Source organism: Callithrix jacchus, chromosome 7 (assembly GCF_049354715.1).
Source record: "Callithrix jacchus isolate 240 chromosome 7, calJac240_pri, whole genome shotgun sequence".
NCBI classification, from domain to species: Eukaryota; Metazoa; Chordata; class Mammalia; order Primates; family Cebidae; genus Callithrix; species Callithrix jacchus.
Genome location: NC_133508.1, coordinates 90,533,750 through 90,553,461, shown reverse-complemented (window position 1 = coordinate 90,553,461; position 19,712 = coordinate 90,533,750). Strand labels below are relative to the sequence as shown.

The window sequence follows — 19,712 nt, the reverse complement described above, 5'->3', positions numbered from 1 at the left end:
TAGTATTTAAGTTAGAATTTCACAACAGCATGCCACCTCAGGTTAGGTCTAAAATCAAAGACAGCTTTGCTCGCAAGGTTAGGCTGCTAGTGTCTGTGTACTTCCTACTTTTCTGCAAAGACATGAGCTTATTAAGGGATTTAGTGTCATATTTTAAGCAGGGGAGGGTGTGGGGGCATCCTGAAGACACTCCCCGTTTCCCGATCTCTGGGAGGGGGGCTACTCGGCTCCCTCCTTGTTCCAATTCTGAGGTCCTTGGCCTCTCTTACTCCAAAGAATGGGGAAAGGGGCCCCTGAGGATCAGTGAGCTTACTGTTTGAATAAATATCATGGACCCAAAGGGTTTAATGGAGAGTGATTTATTAGGCAGAGAGACAGAAAGAGAGAGAGAGAGAGAGAGAGAGAGAGAGAGAGAGAGAGAGAGAGAGAGAGAGAGAGAGAGAGAGAGAGAGAGAGAGAGAGAGAGCGCTACCACTCTGCGGTGGGAGGCGAATCCAGAGGGGATATCCGCATAGGTAAGGAGCAGCGGGGGTTTTAACCCTTGAGTTATTCCCTCCCATTCATGTTCTCGTCCAATGAGAGGAGTTCTTTCAAACTTCCTCTGGAGTGATTGATCTTTGACTTTGATACCAGATTGGCTACTCGGTCCCCAACAGAGCCCCCTCCTCCCAGAGCTTTCAGTGGGCTTTTGGAACAAAGAAACCCACTTGCATTTCTCTACCTAACTCATGCTCAGGAGAGTCAGACAAAGAACTTTACATTTGAAACCCCTCTGGTTCCCAGATGGAGGCAAAACCACACCCTTCGCAGACCTGGGAAGAGAAGTTTTTTCCTTAAATCACTGTTTAAATCATAGACAGTAACTCAGTCCCCGATTTGAACAGGAAAGTCCAACTGCTGTTGGGACATGGGTGTTGATTGCTCTTTAACTACTTCCTGCTGAACTGGGGCCTAGAAGGGGCCCTGCAATTGAGGTTTCCTCCAGAGGGAGTCTTCCAGGGGTCCAGGTTGATTCAGAAGTTCACAACAGAACTCAAGCCAAGGACATCTGGGGTTCCATTTTCAGGATGATTTGATGCCTTATGGCTTTAATTCTAGAAGAAATTAATTTGACAAGAAGGTTAAAGATGAGAGGCCTGAATGCCAGCAATAATAGAATGGTTATAAACAGGCCTAGAAGAGGGTAGAGCCAGGACAGCCAGTTGTTAAACAAGCTCCATGATCCTGTTTCTTGAAGGTCTTTAGCCCTGCGTTTGATTTATCCCTGAGTTCTTTAACTTTGCTTAAGACAATATCTGATTGGTTTATAAAGTAGCAGCATTCTTTTCCTAGCGAGAGACAGGTTCCTTCTCTCTCGCTGTTAGCAGATTCAGGGCCCTTTATTTTGAAGAGCTACCACAGCTAAAGAGTTAAGCTGCTTTTTCAGAGTCAGCTGCCTTTTCAGAGAGAATTAGCAACCTTTTCTATGTTATTATCTAACCCCTGAGATAACTTATAGTGAAACTGAGTAGAGGTAGTAACTTCTCCAATGCCAGTACCAAGTCCTCCTATTATTTCGTGCCCCCCCACACACTATGAAAGGAATAATTGGGGTTTGAGTATGGCGTGGTCTTGGCAAGAGGAGACTCTGCACCTGAGAGTCAGTGTAAATTGTTATGGAGGGGCACTAGGAAAGAGGGGAGGAGAGCTATTAGTCAGTCTGTAGGGTCAGCCGCATAGAGTCCAGTTGCAAACAGTAAAGCTAGGAGTGATAGTCCAATTAATGCCAGGATGTGACTTAGACTCATGAGTAGTTACTTTCCTGGGGATCTCACTGGAAGAGCAAACGCAGGTCCTCTAACGGCTCGCAGGTGGATGAAGGGTCACCTCCTGGAACTTCAGGCTGTGGAGCAGAGGGCCTGTGACTTTCTTCAGGAGGGGTCCAAGGCTTCAGCCAACTGTGGTGAATCCACGAGTCAATCCCCACCACCTTAACTGCCGTTGGGGTAGACAGAGTAACTGAAAATGGTCCTTCCCATGATGGGCCTAGAGAGGGAGAGTCTGAGGGGAGAGATTTAACAAGCACCAAGTCTCCAGGGCAGAACAACTCTTTCCGCTTTTCCCTGGGGTGTCCTTCAGGTCAGGTCCTAAAAGCCTGTCGGTACTTAGCCAAGGAGGTTCTGTCTTTTATTAGATCTGCTGTTTCCTTGTCTATACAAGATCATTAGTAAGAAAGGGCTGTCCATAAAGCATCTCATGGAGGCTGAGTCCTATTATCTGAGGAGAGTTTCGAGCCCTTAAGAGTGCTCTTGGTAATAGAGAAGGCTAAAGACCATGGGAGGTGGGTTTCCTGTGTCAGTTTCTTTAAGTGTCTCTTAAGAATTTTATTCATCTCTTCCACTTTCCCTGAGGACTGAGGCCTCCAAGCACAGTGGAGATGATGCTGTATTCCTCACACCCTGGGAATTCCTTGGGTCACTGCAGCTTTGAAGGCAGGGCCGTTATCATTTTGAAGAAACAGCGAGGGAGTCTGAAATTAGGGATTATTTTATTAATTAGGACTTTTATTACCTCTTGGGCTTTTTCTATTCTACAGGGGAAAGGCTCAACCCAGTTTGTGTAGGTATCTACATATACTAACAGATATTGACATCCCAAGACTTAGGTTTATGGGTAAAGTCCACTTGCCAATCCTCACCTGGGTAACGACCAGCTCGCTGTTCCCTAGGAGGACAGCCTTGAAGAGACTTTTTTCTGTAAATATAGATTTAGCCATTCGATGTGTATTCTGTACACCCATATGGAAGGTTTGATGCAGGGTTTTCAGTACTTTGCACCAGCGGGCAGCAGGTAGGAGTATTTTTCCCTCCTCAGTAGCAAGCCATCCTGAAGGAAGAAGATTATGTCCCTGGGAGACTGCCCACTCTACCCCTTCTGATGACTCCTGAGGTCTAGTTTCCTGGACAGTGTTTTCCCATATTAAAGGTCCTTCTATAAATTCTCGTCTGGCTGCCCTTTTTGCCTATAGCTCAGCTCGGCTATTGCCCTCTGCTTCCTTCTCATCTCCTTTCTGGTGGCCTCGGCAGTGTCAAGATGCTGCCTCTTTGTGTTCTCGGACAGCTTGTAATAAGTCTAAAATTCCCTTATGACATTTAATGGGCGTTCCTGCCGAGGTTAGGAGCTCTCTTTCCTCACATATGGCCGCATGGGCGCGCCAAACCAGGTAAACATGTTTGGAATGTGTGTGTGTGTTTATTCTCTTTCCTTTTCCTAAGTTTAGAGCTCGAGTGAGGGCTACGAGTTCTGCCAGCTGGGCACTAGTTCCAGGAGGAAGGGAATTCCTTTCAAGCATTGTTTGGTCACCTACTACTGTATATCCTGCCTTTCAGACTCCATTTTCCAGAAATGAACTTCTGTCATTTGTATAGGTTAAGGTCAGGATTGACTAGAGGAGTTTCTAAAAGGTCCTCTTGAGCCACATAGTTCTGGGCTATAACCTGCCGACAGTCATGTTCTCTGTCTGCCCCTTCCTCAAGAAGAAATGTAGCTGGATTGAGGGCTGCACATGTGCACAGCTGAAGTACAGGCCCTTTGAGCATTAAGGCCTGATATTTGAGTAAGTGGTTGTCGGGCAGCCATAATCCTCCCTTAGAGGCCAGAATTCCAGCTATGTCATGTGAAGTCCATACAGTTAGATCTTGCCCTATTTTAACAGCTTCTGAGACTAGTAGAGCCACCGCAGCTGCGACCCACATCAATTTCCTTACTTAGGTATGCCACTGGTTGTGGTGTGGTCCCCCGATTCTGGGCCAGAACCCCCAGTGCCACTCCTGACTTTTCCGTAACATAGAGGGAGAATTCATTCCCTGTAGGAAGGTTAGAGCTGGAGCCTGCAGTAGGGCCTGCTTCAGGGTCTGAAAGGCTGCATCAGCCATAGGGTCCCATTGTATTAGATGGGTGTTAGCTTTTTGGGTTTCCTTAATCAGAGTGTATGGGGGTTTGGCTATTTCACCATATCTAGGAATCCACAATCAGCAGAAACCAGTTATTCCTAAGAACCCCCACAACTGTTCTAAGGTCTTTGGACAGGGGAAGGCCAGTATAGATTGGAGACATTCTCCGTCAAGGGCCTGAGTGCCCTTAGACAAGACCAGCCCTAGGTGTTTTACCTCTTGCCTACAAAGTTGGGCTTTTGGTTTGGAAACCTTAAATCCACAGGTGGCTAGAAAGTTTAGGAGGTCCTGGGTGCTCTGCTGACACTGGGTTTCTGAGTTAGCAGTTAAAACTAAGTCATCCATATGTTGAAGAACCAGGGTACCTGAATGTGGAAAATGACTAAGGTCCTGAGCTAGGGCCTGGCCAAACAGGTGGGGGCTATCTCAAAAGCCCTGGGGTAACACTGTCCAGCTGAGCTGAGAATTCTGACCTAAAGAGTCTCCAAAGGTGAACAGAAACTGGGAGTCAGGATGTAATGGAACACAGAAAAAGGCATCTTTAAGGTCTAGGACTGTAAACCATTGTGCCTCTCCTGGTATTTGAGAGAGCAAGGTGTATGGGTTGGGTACAGCTGGGTGTAAAGGGATCCCAGCTTCATTAATAAGCCTGAGATCGTGCACCAGCCTCCACTGTCCATTAGGTTTTTGTACTCCTAAAACTGGAGTATTACAAGGGCTGTTATAGGACTCTACTAGACCCTGAGCTTTTAAGTTTCTTACAATATCCTGTAGCCCCTTTTTGGCTTCCGGTCTTAGGGGGTACTGTCTTTGGTAAGGAAAAGAGGTGGACTCCTTTAGCCTTATTCAAATTGGGCATGCATTCTTTGCTCACCCAAATTGTCCCTCCATTTCGCAAACCTCAGGATTAATTCCCTCATTAAATAATGGGCAGCAGAGAGGGATTTCCTCTCTGATGATGTTTACATAGATAATGGCTCCTGCTCTGGCTAACAGGGCCCACCCTAGTAAGGGAGTGGGACTTTCTGGCATGATGAGGAAGGCATGGGAGGAGAACACATCTCCCCAGTTACAGCTTAGGAGCTGGGAGAAATATCGGGAGACTGCCTGTGGTAGGACTCCTTGGACAGTTATAGATGTAGAAGACAACCGTCCAGGATAGGAAAGCAAAACTGAGAAGTCCATGCCAGCGTCCAGAAGATCAGGAGATCGACCTCTTGGCCCTCTATGGTTAGCTTTACATGGGGCTTGGTGAGGGTAATGGCTTGTGCTGCCACTTGCCCCAGGAACCCTCAGTCCTGCTGTTGGGTTATCTGGTTAGCCACCTCCGGCCCTGGGAACCTTCATCCCCTGGGACAGTGTGCCTTCCAGTGATCCCCTTGACACAGTGGGCAAAGACGAGGAGGTGGTCCATTCCTCTGGGGACAACCTCTCTTAAAGTGTCCCAGAGGGTCACAGTGGTAGCAAGCTCTGCCGGACTGGCAGCTAACCCAAGCCTTTCTCTCCTCCAAGACCCTTGGGTCTGCTTGCCTGACGGCCATGACTAGGGCTGGAGTTTTTCTCTTGTCCCTCCTGTTTCTTTCAGCCTGTTCCTCCTGGTCTCTACTATAAAACACCAAGGTTGCTAGATTTAGTAAAGATTCTAGACTCTGTTCTGGCCCCAGGGCCAGCTTCTTCTTCAAAGATCGTGGGTCAAAGTGGTCCCAGTTATCCAAGATACACTTTAAGGGTGATTTTGCCTTGGGAAGAGTAGCACCCATCCAAAATCGAACACAGGGATGCCTGCATCCCTGGTTATTCCTTGCATCTGCTAGCCCTGGGGCATCCCTCAGTTATAGCACCTTGTAGTTTCCTTGCGCCCTAGATGCATGATAATCTTCTGGCATGGCCCCCCGCCATATGCCAGGTTTAACCACACTTACTGGCATCATGGGCATACTCTCACTGTCTAAATGTCCTTATGGCCACCTTAAGGGCATGGGGACTGCCGGGCTTAGTGGCCCTGTGTCGGTGTGCCCTTGAAGAACTAGGCCAGTGAGGCTTTGGCGATGGATGCCAATATTCCCCAGTAAGAGTTCAATTAACACAGGCCTGCCCATAAAGCTGCCCCAGGAGGATATACTTCCTGAGAGGGGCCTCGAAGCACAACGGTTTTAAAGAAAGTAATGGCTGACCTCAGGACCCAGGCCTCCTCCCCGACCCACTTTCCATCATAGGAATATGCCATAGGATTGTGGAGCCTGTAATTAACCATTTGGGCCTCGGACCTGGTCTGACTATGCTATTCTAGATGGAGAAGTTCTGCCATATGGAGAGCCAATCCTAGGCAAGATAAATTGTATGTTATTAAATTCTGGCACCACTCATTTGGATTGGGAAATTGTGGGTGATAAAAAACAAAATGTCTTAGAGCCTCCCATACCCACTGGTGGACTCTGGCTCTGTTAGGTCATAACCTAGCGCTGCGGACTAAGGGAACTGGCCCTGTGCATTTATACTGCAGGAGGTCCTCGTAGGCCTAAGCCTAAGGGCACCACGGGCATGGGTCCCTGACTGCCACCCCAAAAGCCTCATATGTAGCAAATATCTTAGAGGAAAGATCTTAGAGGGAAGAAGTTTGCCTTATGTAAATCTGGACCCAGGAGGTTGGGGTCTGAAAGGCTGGGCGTGGCTTGCACAGTTGCTGCTGCTGTCCCATGCAGGCCTGGATGCCCACTTTCTGCAGGTGGCGTCTGCCTGGCCTTGCCTCCACTGCTGTGCCCAGTCTTTACCTCCTTAAAATTTTAAAAGAAGTGAATAGGACAGATTAGCAAGCCAAAGGGGTTACTCACCACTTTGAAGCCCAACGTATAGGCTGGCTCACCAAAGATGTAAGCGGGAGAGGGAGCGGGGGCATCCTGAAGACACTCCCAGTTCCCCGATCAGGAGGGGGGCATACTCAGGTTCCTCTCCATTCCAATTCTGAGGTCCTTCGCCTCTCTTACCCCAAAGAATGGGGAAAGGGGCCCTGGAAGCACAGTGAGCTTGCCATTTGAATAAATATTGTGGAACCAAAGAGTTTAGCCGAGAGTGATTTATTAGGCAGAGAGAGAGAGAGAGAGAGAGAGAGAGAGCTCCCATGCTGCTGTGGGAAGGGAATCTGAAGGGGATAGCTGTATAGGTAAGGAGCAGCAGGGTTTTAACCCTAGAGTTAATATTTTGGAACATGTTTTCTCCCTAATTAATGTATGACTTAGGAAGTGGAAAGAATACATTTCATATTAAAATCCTCCTTTTCTTTTGGTGCAGATTGAAAGCTGGCAGTTAATTCACAAGGCAATATTTTACCATCCAGGCAGAATAAGAATACATCTCTTTTAGGACGTTCCTTGCCGTTTCCAATGTCTTTTCCCACTGTGAGCTAATGGAAGGAAGTGAGATACAAACTTTGTCCAATGTCACTTGTCACAGAAGGTCTCTTGACCCCCAGGCCTGGGTTTTTTTGTTTTCCCTAGTCACATGCAAGAAACATAGCACCTGTAAAACACTGGCCTCCCCCAAACCACACCTCCTCTCCTCTCCTTTCCTTCCAAGCATTTTTTGCTTGTTTTCAGTATTTCAAACTTGCCAATTGAGCCCCTCGTTAATTTTACAAAATCAAAGTTTAATTTGAAGGCATTTTTCAAAACAGAGATGGGGGAAAGTGTGGGAAATATTCTTAATATGTTCCCCCTTTTTATTTCCACTCACTACCCATGGTAGGTCCCTGTTGGAAGAAAATGCTGATTCTCTGATGTAGCTAAGAAAAATTAGCACTTAGACTGTAAGTTTTCTTAGCAAGGCAATTTTACTTTCTGCAGAAAGGGCACTACTTGTCAGCAGTCTTGCTATGAGAGTGCAATGCACAAAGGAAAGGCAGAAACATTTATCTTTTACGTAGCTGGATCTTTATTGCATGTTTTGCATCTGTTGGCTGGAGCTGGACATCACAGTCTAAACTAGATTTGATTGGCTAATACTTTAAAACTTTCTTAAATAGATAAGGAGCAGGAAAGAAAAAAAAGAGAAAGTTACTTAGAAAAGACTTGACTTACTTAAATAAGGAAAGGTATATGCTACAGGTTAAGACATGCCTGGGCCTGCCTGGGCATGTCTGCTAAGAAGCAAATGGAGTCAGGCTTCTTAATTCTAGAAAGCAGTAAAACAGAATATGCTTCATTGAGGAAGAACTTTGCTATATCCTTCAGTCCCCTTATGGCTGGTCCAAAGTATCGCTACATCCAGTAACTGGTCTTCTTGCCTCCAGCTTCTTTCTCCCTGACACAGAAGAACATTCCCAAGTCCCCTGTGCTGCATTCCCCTCCCATAGGGGAACCACTGTGAGCAAAATTAAGTGCCTCAGCCCTAGAGGCTATGAAGCCTGTCATGGTGTGGTCCCTCCTGGCCACTGGCATGGGTCACTTCCCGCTCACTGCCCACACCTCATACTGCCTCTCAGGTCCCCAGCTCCTCCCCTTCTCTCCCATGTCCATCCCACTGGCCAGCCCATCTGCCGCTCACTTGATCTTCACTTTAGTCCTTCAGGATTTCGCTCGGGTCCCCTCTGTCCAGCTGGGACGGGTTCCATCCTTCTGTCTGCCAACAGGTATCAGAGAATAAACAAAGGCTTTACAGTCCCAAGATGTGGGTTCCAATCCTAGCACAGGCTTTAGACAAGTTTTTGAGACTTAGTTCCCAACTGAGAATGACGACTGCCTTCCTTGCACAGTTGTCCTAGGAGTAGCAGAGCATGTTTATATTCCTCTTCAGACAGTTGCTATGTGATTCTAATTTATCCCCTTTGTGAAATTCAGGCCATGGTAATGAGATTTCTAAGGTATGAGATCATATAAACTGAAGAGCATGAAATGTTTGTAAACTGAAAGGCCTTGGATAAAGTAATGATTATTTGTATCTCTATCACCATATTCATTCATTCTCATTTTTGTTCATTTATCCATTCACTCATTTAACATTTACTAAATTCCCAATATCTGCTACATCTTAAGCTTAGCATGGAGGTTAGAAAGAGAAGTTTGAAATACCTCAAAAGAGCCTCATGGAAGACTCAGACAGGCAGGCAGTTAAGTCTCAACCCAAGAGGGGAACAACCTGAGAGCTGTGGGATGTGGGGGAACCAAGGGCTTAGGGATGAGCTCCAGAAGAACAGCCCTGTTCTTGGATCTGGAAGGATGGGGTGGGGAAGGGCATGACAGGTCGAGGGAACTGCATTGGTCAGTCAATAAGGGCCAGAGGGGTGAGGTGGCTTTTGGGAGTCGGGAAACTGCAAGATCAGACCAAGGATCCAAGCTTCTGGGGGTGCGGGTTAGGGGGAATGAGAGTGGGCGTGGGGTGAGATGCACCTGGGAGGTTGTGGCAGGACCAGAGGTCAGGAAGGTAGACTGGGCCTGAGGGTGAAGGTTCTGGGTGCCCATGTCCTCGAGAGGTGGGAGGATCCTGCGGCCCCGGCCAGGCTGCAAGCCCTTTGAAGGCAGAGATATTCTGAGTCACCTTTCTACTCCCACCACACTTGCAGCACTCTCGCCACAGTGCAATCCAGTGAATCCAGAGGGGAGATATGTGATGGGCAGTTCTGAAGATTAGCAAACAGAACTGTCCCCAGCTGCCACCCTGGGCTGTGCCTCACTGTAAGCCATCACCCATCCCTCAAGCCACCAAGGGGTGCAGGTGGCCTGTTTTTGCCAGGGAGCTGTACCATCCATACGGCAATAATACAAGTCAACAGGATGCTACAGAATTTCACTTTCAGTAAATTTTGCTGAAATGCATTTAGTTACAAAGAAGGGCAGTCCATCTGCCAAAATGCTTTTGAAGTGTTCAGGAACTGATTCGCTGTAAAGGTTTCACTTTGAAAACAAGTCTGTGAGACAAGGCCAAGGAGCGCGTAGGGTTAAAAGAAACTCTAAGTTATTGACTAGAAAATGGGCAATAGGGTGTGTGAGGATAAACTGTCAGAGGCTGAGGGTTAATGACCTTTTCTCTTGATGCATGTGGAAAAATAAGCACTTGGAACAGAAAGGAGCTCTACCCAACTACCCGGAATGCAGGCGGGCCGGGGACTATGTGACTATCACCCTCTAAGTGAGGTTTCGAAAGTAAACACTTGAAAGTCTGCCCAGATTGTTGTAATCTTATTAATCTAACAAAGAGACTCAGTGGCTGCCTCAACCAGGGAGATCAGTGTTTACCATGTCATTTACAACAAGCCGATAAACATACGCTGGCCCCACTTGAAGAAAAGTCTCATGTTCCCTGCGAGGAAAGCAGTTGGCAGAAAAACAGTAATTGAAGATTAGAAACCAAAAAGAGCCTGCCTTGGGTTCTGAGCCACCTCCTCTGCCCCCCAGCCTGCCAGCCCCCACCGTCTCTGAGTCCAGAGGTATCAGTGTGGTTTCTCCTGGTCTCGCCCTCCTAAGACCTGTCAGATGCTCTGGCCCTTCCGGATGGCTGGGCTGTCGTTCAAGGAGCTCCTGTGTGGGATTTCTGCTTTGGGGTCTTTCTGCAGGGTCTGGGGACATTCTCCATTCTGTGGCGGAATGTAGGCCTGTCTTCTGAGCTGACCTCTCTCGCTGGTCTGAGGGCATTCCAAGGGCAGTGGTGTAGGACAGCAGTGTTGAGCACGGCCCTACTTGGAGCTCTTGGTTGCATTCCACAGGGCAGCCTCTGGCAATGCAGCAGAAATGGGATTTATTGGAAGAGCAGCAGGCAGAAGCCAGGGTGGTCATGCCAAGTTAGCATAGGAACAGTCTGCTGTCCCACCTTACTGGCCAGCCACGCTTCCCCATGTGGCCACCAGCCTGGCAAACTATCTCCAAGAGGGGTCCTGGCACCTTTGTCTCACTCCCTCAGGATCAAAGTCCTAAGCCTCCCCCAAGGCCACCTTCTGTCTCCTTCATGCAGGGTAAGCCGTGCCTCCCATAGGGACCCCTGCAGGAGGAAAGACATTTGGATGCAGGGTAGGTAAGAGATGAAAAATACCCACCTCACTCCTCTGAATTACAATACCGACATTGAATGAGTGCTTTGCCAAGCACTTTAAATGGTGTAACTCATTGAGTCCTCACAACAGGCCAAGAAGAAATAGCTCTTTTTACAGACAAGGAACTGAGGCACAGAGAAACTGAGTAACAAGCCCAAGGTCACATGGCTGGGAAGTGGCAGAGCTGTGCGTCAGGCTTCACCACGGGGTTTGAACAGAGCTCAGTCTGTCATCTGCAGAGGCTCTGGAAGCTGCTTGTAAAGCTGACTAAATGAAGCCGCCCTTATCTCCAGCTGGCTCATCTGTGGTTCCACCTCTAGCCTCTTGCCCTGCTTGCGTGCCCTATTCCAGTTTGGTCCTAGGCTCTGACTCCCTGACCCAACTCAACCACCCAGATTCTTGCCTGCTCCCAGTCACAGCCTGGCCCTCTCACCCCATCTGTCTGGCAGGGCCCTTCTTGTATTTCACCCTGGTTCTCGAAAGTGTGCGGCCCACATCAGAAACGCACAAAATGCCAAGGGTTAACTCCACACGAAACATTCTTCCACTGTATTTTACAACTGCCAGACCAGGGTTTGCTTCAGGATTTGAGTCACTGAGTACAAAAGCCTACTAATCTTTACAGACCTAAGGCTTATAGTTTTGTTTTGTTTTGTTTTTTTAAAAAAGGTGTCATCAGTCACTGATTGTAACATGCACGATAGAATTTGACATTAGGGGTATTTACTGATTTAAAAAGACTGGCACAGGTGGAATCTGGCACATTGTGGGCACCTGATCGATATTTGCTGCACTAAGGGATAAGAGCCAGGGGCCTGCGATGCTGCCAATTGCAGTGTTTATTGAAGGACTGACATTCTTTTTTGCTCATGTTACAAACAAAGCCTCATTTTCAGGGTCTTTTAGTGTTTTTGTTTGTGTATTTCTCCTTTTCTTCCCTCCTTTTAGATTATTGATCACCTCCACTTGCACTGTTAGGAAATGACTTTTTTGCTTAGTATTCATTTTAGTGACACTCCCCGCTGCCCTCCCCTGCCTGCCACACACATGCACACGCAGCGTGAGAGAATGCTTCATGTTCCATGCCATTACTGCAATCTAAATATGACTATTTCGACTCAAAATCGACCAGTCGGGAAGTGTGTGTGTCAGTCTGTCTTATTCCGAATAGCCCATATCCCACTGTGATTTCTCAGCAAGACATCATAATTAGCCATAATTAGATAAAGTCTGAACATTCAACCTGTCCTAAAAACAAAAACTGGCGGTTTGCAATACACGAGATCTGCTGCAGCTGGAAGGAAGCTGCAGACTCCTCCAATGCAACGGTGAGCAAAGTTTCTGAAATGACAATGGGCCGATACTTTAAAAATAAATCTGTTTCGAATGAAAAGTAATTTAGGATTTAAGACTCCAGAAGTGATGCAAAAAGGAAGGGAAAGGCCTCGAGACACCTTTTGCTAAGTCGGAGTGACTGAATTCGTTTCCATCAGCTTGATCCTTTCCTGAAGGCAGCTGCGTAGTGCATCCAGTCACCCTCAAACGTTTCATCAATCTCCTGCCACAAAAATGAATCCGCGTTGCACGCAGACCCTCATCCTATGCCCCCTCAGCAAAAGCACCTGCCAGGCTGGGTTAGAAAGGAGTGACACGGCCGGCTGCAGATGGAAGTCCCCACTACGAGTGCCTAGTCTCCTCTTGGATGTGATGGTCTCGCATTCCCTCCAGCATAGATCTGTCACATCCTGTTGTCAGCGGTGGAGTGGGTGGGCAGATGTGTGCATGGCCCGACAGCAGAGATGCTGCGGCAGAACAGAGCATCTGCCTGGGGCACATTTCTGCACAAAGGCAGCATTCTACCAGCGACTGGAAGGTTGTTTAGGGAGTCACTGCTCCTAAGGTTCTAAACCCCATAAAAGCAGATTTCCGAAAACTTCTCTAAGATTGCCTTTCATGCTATAAGTTCCTTGAGGGTAGCTACATGCGCTGGCCCCAAGCCCAACCAGCCTAGCACCTGGTACATCAGGGCTGAATCAAGCATCTGGTACATCCATTGAAACCTCTGTGGCCCAACAGCAACAGTGCTTTTCTGTCCGGACAGGACTTATGAGAGTCTCCTGGGGCCCCTGTGCCTCCCTGCTCAGCACACACAGATCCAGGGTCGGAGAGTTGTGGTTTCAGATTCCAGCACAGCCACTCAGGCAAGCTCTAGCCTCTCCCAGGCTGGTGGGAAGGGCAGCGCTCACCTTTAGAGGTGGTTGTGCAGCACAGAGAGGCACGTGGATGCACCTGACACGCACCGGCACACTCCAGGTGTCCTGCTTACTACACTCTGTTTATCAGCAAGATCTTCAAAAAGACCAGCCATGTGGCATTTCAAAGACCATGGAGATCAGAAGCAGAGACCAGCCACTAGGGAGAGGGGCCTTCTCTGACTTCCGAGCACACAGGATTTCTGCTTCAGCTCAGCTCTCCAACAGCCTTCAAACTCCGTCTTGGGGTTACCTAGCCCACTCCCAGGGTTACCTGGCTCCCTCATGGGATCACCTAGTTCCCTCGTGGGGTCCCCCACCTCCTTTGTGGGGTCACCCTGCCACCTTGTGGGGTTCCCTAGCTCCCTTGTGAGGTCCCCAGCTTCCTTGTGGGGTCCCCTAGCTCCCTTGTGGGGTCCCCTAGCCCCCTTGTGGGGTTCACTAGCTCCCTCGTAGCCTTGTAGCTTCCTCGTGGGATCCTTTAGCCCCCTGTGGGGTTCCCTAGCTCCCTTGTGGGGTTCTCTAGCTCTCTCATGGGGTCCCCAGGCCCCCTTGTGGGGTCACCTAGCTCCCTTGTGGGGTGTTTTGGCCCTTTTATGGTATCACCTAGCTCTCAGCAGCATATCAGCCTTGCCTGGGACCACCAACCACCCTCCTGTGCTGGTTTGAAACCTGGGAGTCATCCTTGGTTGCCCTCCCTCCCCAAAGGCGGTCTATTCCCTCTTCTACACATGATTCCTTCTCTCTTCCCATGGCCATCCTCGGCTTGGTTCAGGCACCTTGCCCCCAGTCTGGCCTCCTCCCCCACTCCTCCATCTACGCTGAATTGCATATCTGTCCAAAGTCAGACAACTCTCCTTACCCAAGACCCTCCAGACACCCCTAGCCTCCTGGGTAGGGTCTATCCCTGACTTTAGCAGTACACCCATAGCCTCTGTCATCTGGTTTCCATGACCACTCTGACCTAGGTCCTCCCCACTCTCACCCCTCTGGCTTCCCTGGGCCCTCTCCTGCTTCTCTGCCATGAAACATGCAGGTCCCTCTGCCTAGAAGGCCTTCCTCCCTTCCCAGCCCCCTCTTCAGCTGAGCCACTCCTCTTCCTCCTTCCAGACCCAGCTCCTGCATCACCACCTTCAGGGGCTATCCCCAGCCTCTAGGGTTAAGGTTACAGCACCTGACTATCCTTCTCTCTACCCTGGATCACAGGGTGCTATTATCATCTGTTTACAAATCTGTCTTCCACATAGCCAGAGTGTTCCTCCAAGTCAGGGGCCATGCCCCATTCACCTCTGGGTCCCCCAAGGCTGGCACATGGTAGGTGGTCAGTGGCTAACTTGTGATGGGACTCAGGCTGTTGGACATTGGACATTAAGATGTGTGTCTAATGTCCATACTTTTGGCCTGGCCAGTAAAATAACGTTTCCTGCTCATGTGGAAGGACTGTTTCCAGCTTCATCTTTTCTCCCAGTCTGATGGCAGGAGTATGGACTGCAGGGTCAGATAGCTCCAGGTTCAGGTCCTGACTTTGCCAATTATTAGTAATGGGTTTTGGGCAAGACACTCAGGCTCTCTGAGCCTTAGTTTCCCCATGTACAAAACGGGGATGGTAATGCCTACCTCATAAAGGTCTGGTAGAAATTAAATGACACAATCCAACTGGACCTGGTAGAGGACCTGCATGTAGTAGACACATAAAAGTGGGAGCTGTCACTCAGGTGGGCTTTTTAGTAACATACAGTTAATTAAATAGAACAGGGCTGGATCCAGTAAGATGCTGTATCACATTAGCTACAGAAACAAGCCAGGTACAATGGAGGAAGCCCCTGGATAAAGACAAAAAGACCTCAGTCCCACCTCTGTCACCAAACTAATGTCCTCACTGGTTTTTAAAAAAGGGAGAGGCTAGGCATGGTGGCTCACACCTGTAATCTCAGCACTTTGGGAGGCCAAGTTGGGAGCCCAAGAGTTTGAGACCCAACCTGAGCAACACAGTGAGACCCCATTGCTTTAAAAAAAAAAAAAAAAGCTGGGCAGGATAATATGCACCTACAGTCCCAGCTACTCAGGAAGCTGAAGCAGGAGGATCGCTTGAGGCTGGGAGGTCTAGGCTGCAGTGAGCTATGATCGCGCCAGTCAACTCCAGCCTGGGTGACAGAGGGACATCCTGTCTCAGATTTAAAAAGGGGGACAGCTTGGTTAAAATGGTAACCAGGTTAACTCCCAGCTCACATGTCCTCTAATTCTAAGTCTTTGACTCCACAGTTTCATGAACTGCCATGTGTAGCCTGAGGCACAACAAAGGTCACTAAGGAGAAATGTTCAGAAAACCTAAGTCTATGAAGGGCAAAAGCATTAGAAGGCCAGATTAGGTGACAAGTCCTTACCTACAACCTTTTCCTTCTGCAGGAGAAGGTGGCTTTCCTCCTGAAGTGGTCAGAGGCAATAATGCTTACCACAGCCTTTCTGTGAGTCCCAACAGTGCTGAGCATTCCAGTAATCACCGTGAATGGCCGGCAAGAGCTTATTTCTGAGAAATGCAGCCTTCTAGATGAGACTGTCAGGGAAATGGAGCCTTTAGACATTACAGTGTTTTCAAATATCATTATTACTGTTCTATAAATATCCCACGCCCACAGTATATCAGGTGCCACATGGGAAATATTGGATTCAGTTGGAGATTTTCTTAAAAGACACATAACAGTACCAGATGCCAGTCATCTTGGATAATATTTATGTACATGCTGCAGAAGCAAAGATTAGCTGTGTCAACATGTATAGAAAAATCCCACAAAACAGAGTCCATGGGATGGGTATTATCTGTACTTACGATCAAAAGCGTTTGTCGACTTTCTTCACTACAAGAGCCGTTTCACCCATAAACTACAGAACGGTTAGTGGAGCGGAAATGAATATGGTAATAACCAGGTGGGAATCATCAGAGACCCCTGCAATCTCCTGCTAGTTCAGAGGCTCCACAGCTGAAAAAAGCAGTTCCAGAACTGTGAACCACAGTTAACCCTTCCATTTACTTTGAAGGAAAGATATTTAAACATACTGTACTCCTTTTCAATGATCCTCACTGGCACACCAAAGGGGATATTGCTTGGAGAAAAAAATATTTTTTTGAAGACAGGCAAGAGGAAAAACGATTTCCACTAGTATGGTCCTAAGTGCAAAACTGTTCATGAGCACTGTGCAAATAACCAGCCAGTTGCTTCAGGTAGATGGGTGCTAGGAACTGAGTACACCTTCCACTCATATGTTGAAGGCCTCACCCACAATGCAATGGTATTGGAGAAGGGGTCTTTGGGAAGTTCTTAGGATTAGATGAGGTCATGAGTGTAGGGCCCTCATAGTGGGCTTGGCACCCTTATGAGAAGAGACAACAGAGCTCACGCTCTTTCTCTCTCTCTCTTTTTTTCCTCTCTCTCTCTCCCCCTCTCTCTCTCTCTGCCAGTGAGGGCACAGCAAGAAGGTGGCTGTCTGCAACTCGTTAGAGAGCCCTCAGCGAACCCAACCATGCTGGCACCACCCTGATCTCAAACTCCCAGCCTCCTGAAATGCCAGAAAATAAATGTGAGTTGTTTAAGCCACCCAGTCTAAGCTATTTTGTTATGACAGCCCGGTCTAATACAATAGGATTCTTTTCCTCTGAGCTTTCATCAAAATTCGAAACCACATTAAGCAAAGAGACACTCTAGGTGGCTGATTCTTGGTAGAGTTTGTAGCCGAGGACTGAAAGGACATGTGGCTATCTCTTAGGGGATTAATCCTAAGCTAAAAATATGAAATTGTCCAACTATTTGGAGAACTGAGCAGTACTAAACAGACTAATGCCAGCAAATGCTTTGAAATCCAGTAGCAATATTGTGGAGCTCAGGCGGGTGGAGTGGGGAGAGAAGGAACAACTTAGTTTATTGTGAATTGCATTTCTCTTTACTGTGCAGTTTTATTTTTAATTGCAAAGTGTCTGGTTGAGCAGTTATTACTGAAATTTATTTTTGTAATAAAAGCTCTTTGTTAAGTCACAGTTTTATGAACAGTGACTAGAACCAGATTTTGCCATAATAAATACGATACCAGAGTGCTTTTAAATTTGAAAAAGCTTTACAGCTCACCCCAAATATTAATGTAAAATGTTGGGCAGAAATAACAGTGACCTGACAGGATTGTACAAGAACTCACCAGGTGCTTGTACTGAGCAGGCTGAGGGTTTGTCTGGCCTCACTGGCCTGGTGTTCTGGATTTAATTTGATCCCCAAATAGCTGTGTGGCCTGGAACAGGTCCCTTTCCCTCTCTGGGCTTTAGTTTCCTCATGCAGTAAAAACAACACAAAGCGAAAACAAACAAGACAAGAAGGCTGACTCTGCTCTGACGTGAATCTCAGGAACATGGCTCCACTCAAGAGAAGGCAGCTCTGAAAGGTGAACTCCCAGACTGGGCAGAAAATGAAGGGTTGGGGCAGAAGTGAAGCATGAAAACCCCTTGCCCAGGTGTGGAAGGCCCATTGAGTCACACTGACTCTTCCAGCCGTAAACCTCTGTGGCCAGTGGTGCCTCTGCTCAGGCTTCACTGGGCTCTGGGCTGGCTGCTAGACTCCCTCCGCCCACCCGGTCTGGTGAGCCCTGCTCGGCTCCCACTACTGGACCAGAACCCATGCCCCTGGCTCTGCACTCAGCCTGCAACTGGTCCTGGCATGCCACCCTGAACAGCCCCCTCGTTGGGGCCGGTGTCAAGACAAAGGGGACACAGCAGTGCCTCAAAACTTGCAGACAGCAGCAACGTGGAGTCCCAAGGGATAAGGCTCTTACCTAGGGAGTCTGGAGGCCTGAACCCCAAGGACTGTTACAGCTCTCTCTCCTTCCCACCCCTGCAGGGCAGCGAACGGTGGTGGGGGGTTATGAGGGGCGTGTTAAACAGGGGGTGTGTTACAGCTTGTTCATTCCCGCCATCTGCATGCTTTGGCAAACAATGGCATGTCACAGCTTATTTGGTCCCTCTGCCCCACTCTGGCCCAGGACTCCTGGGCTGGCCTGGTCCCACTGACACTTCCATCATGTGGGGTGGTCACCCTGAGCTGGCAGAGGCGGGAAGGCTACAGTGTTACAGCTCCTTTCCCACCCCTGTTAGCAGGTCCTGCGTTTCTTGGATGTCCCACATCCAAGAAGAGTGAGGGTTATGCGGACAACTGGAGAGTGAGCAAGGTGGAGAAGAGTTTTATTGAGTGACAGAACAGCTCCCAACACGGGAGGGGACCCGAAGTGAGTAGCCCCTACCTGAAGGTGGGTAGTCCCAAGGTGTGGCTAAGTCGGGGGTTTTATGGGCTCAGAATGGGGGAGTGCCTGCTGATTGGTCCATGGGCAGACCTGGAAGAAGCACCATTGGACTGACTAAAAGGCATCAAGGAAGTTCGTAGTCTGGGTTGTGGACTCTGCCTGGAACTGGCAGCCCAGTTTTCAGGCTTTAAGCTGTCTTTAACCTGAAGGTCAGGTTTCACTGGGGACCCAACCCATCTGCCTAGGAATCTGTCTGTCTCTGGCTGCTGTCAACATGATTGCCCTTTGTAGACGCCCAGCTCCAGCCCTCACATGGTGCTGGTGGCCATGCATATCCAAGGCCGTACATGAGAAACTCCAGGCACAGGAGGAAGGCCCCAGACCTAGGTACCCACAAGGGAGCTTCACGCAAAGGCTTGGCTCCTGCAAGTGTGTTGCTGGAAAAGATGAGGTGTCCCCTGGGTGCAGGAGCAAGAGTACTTATGAAACTCTTGTCCCAACACAGCGCTTTAACAAGGTCTCTTATTTCCGAGCTCAGCTCAAGATGCGTCTTCACCAGCTTTCCAGAAATTGTTCTGGGATCCCCAGGGGAAGGAGGCCTTCACTCAAAAGCAAACAGCTTTTGACCATTTGAAAGTGCATTAAAAATATATTTTGAAGCAGGGAGCACAATAAACGTGGCATCATAGAAGATACATTTGAAAGGAAATTCAGGTACGCATTTGAAAAGAAAGGAAGCCGCAGTGCTGGTCCAGAACAAAGCAGAGACAACATCGAAGGAGCACATGTTCAAGACATGTCTTGTCAGTGGAGTCTCACTTTTAGAAACACAACAAAGCACTCTGGATTCTGAAGGGGCTGATGTCATCACCAAGACCCACCATTCCCAGTGGAGGCTGAGACTAGCCATACAGGTGAGGGGGCCTCTCAGAGGCTTCCCCTGCGGGCTGTGAGGGCTGGAGGCGGAGTTGCACAGTGGAGGGGGAGGTCCTCCAGCCCCGCCTGCTCGGCAACACCAATGTAAGTATTTGCACGTTGGGGCAGGTGCGACCTTGGATCCTGTGGGGCTGCAGGACAAACCCATCTTCATCATCATCACCGCAAGCTCATGTTGAGTGCTGATCTTGTGAGAGGCAGTGTTTGCAACTTTCCATCTTTCATAGGCATCTGATTCCGTCCTGACAGCAGCCCTATGTGTGTCAGTGCTGTTCTTGCCCTTTTTTTACAGAGGAG

The 19,712-nt window shown here is 48.5% G+C and overlaps 1 protein-coding gene and 1 long non-coding RNA gene across 17 annotated transcripts in view; one reads left to right on the top strand and one right to left on the bottom strand.

The window, feature by feature from the left end:
• Positions 1-17,083, top strand: part of LOC128928169 (uncharacterized) — a 33,193-nt gene extending 16,110 nt beyond the window's left edge. For both annotated transcript variants that reach the window (XR_008472897.2, XR_008472898.2), the window contains exon 3: positions 16,660-17,083. This is a non-coding gene — a long non-coding RNA (uncharacterized LOC128928169). The remainder of the gene's footprint in view (positions 1-16,659) is intronic.
• Positions 1-19,712, bottom strand: part of DMRTB1 (DMRT like family B with proline rich C-terminal 1) — a 131,830-nt gene that overhangs the window by 44,114 nt on the left and 68,004 nt on the right. The window lies entirely within an intron of this gene.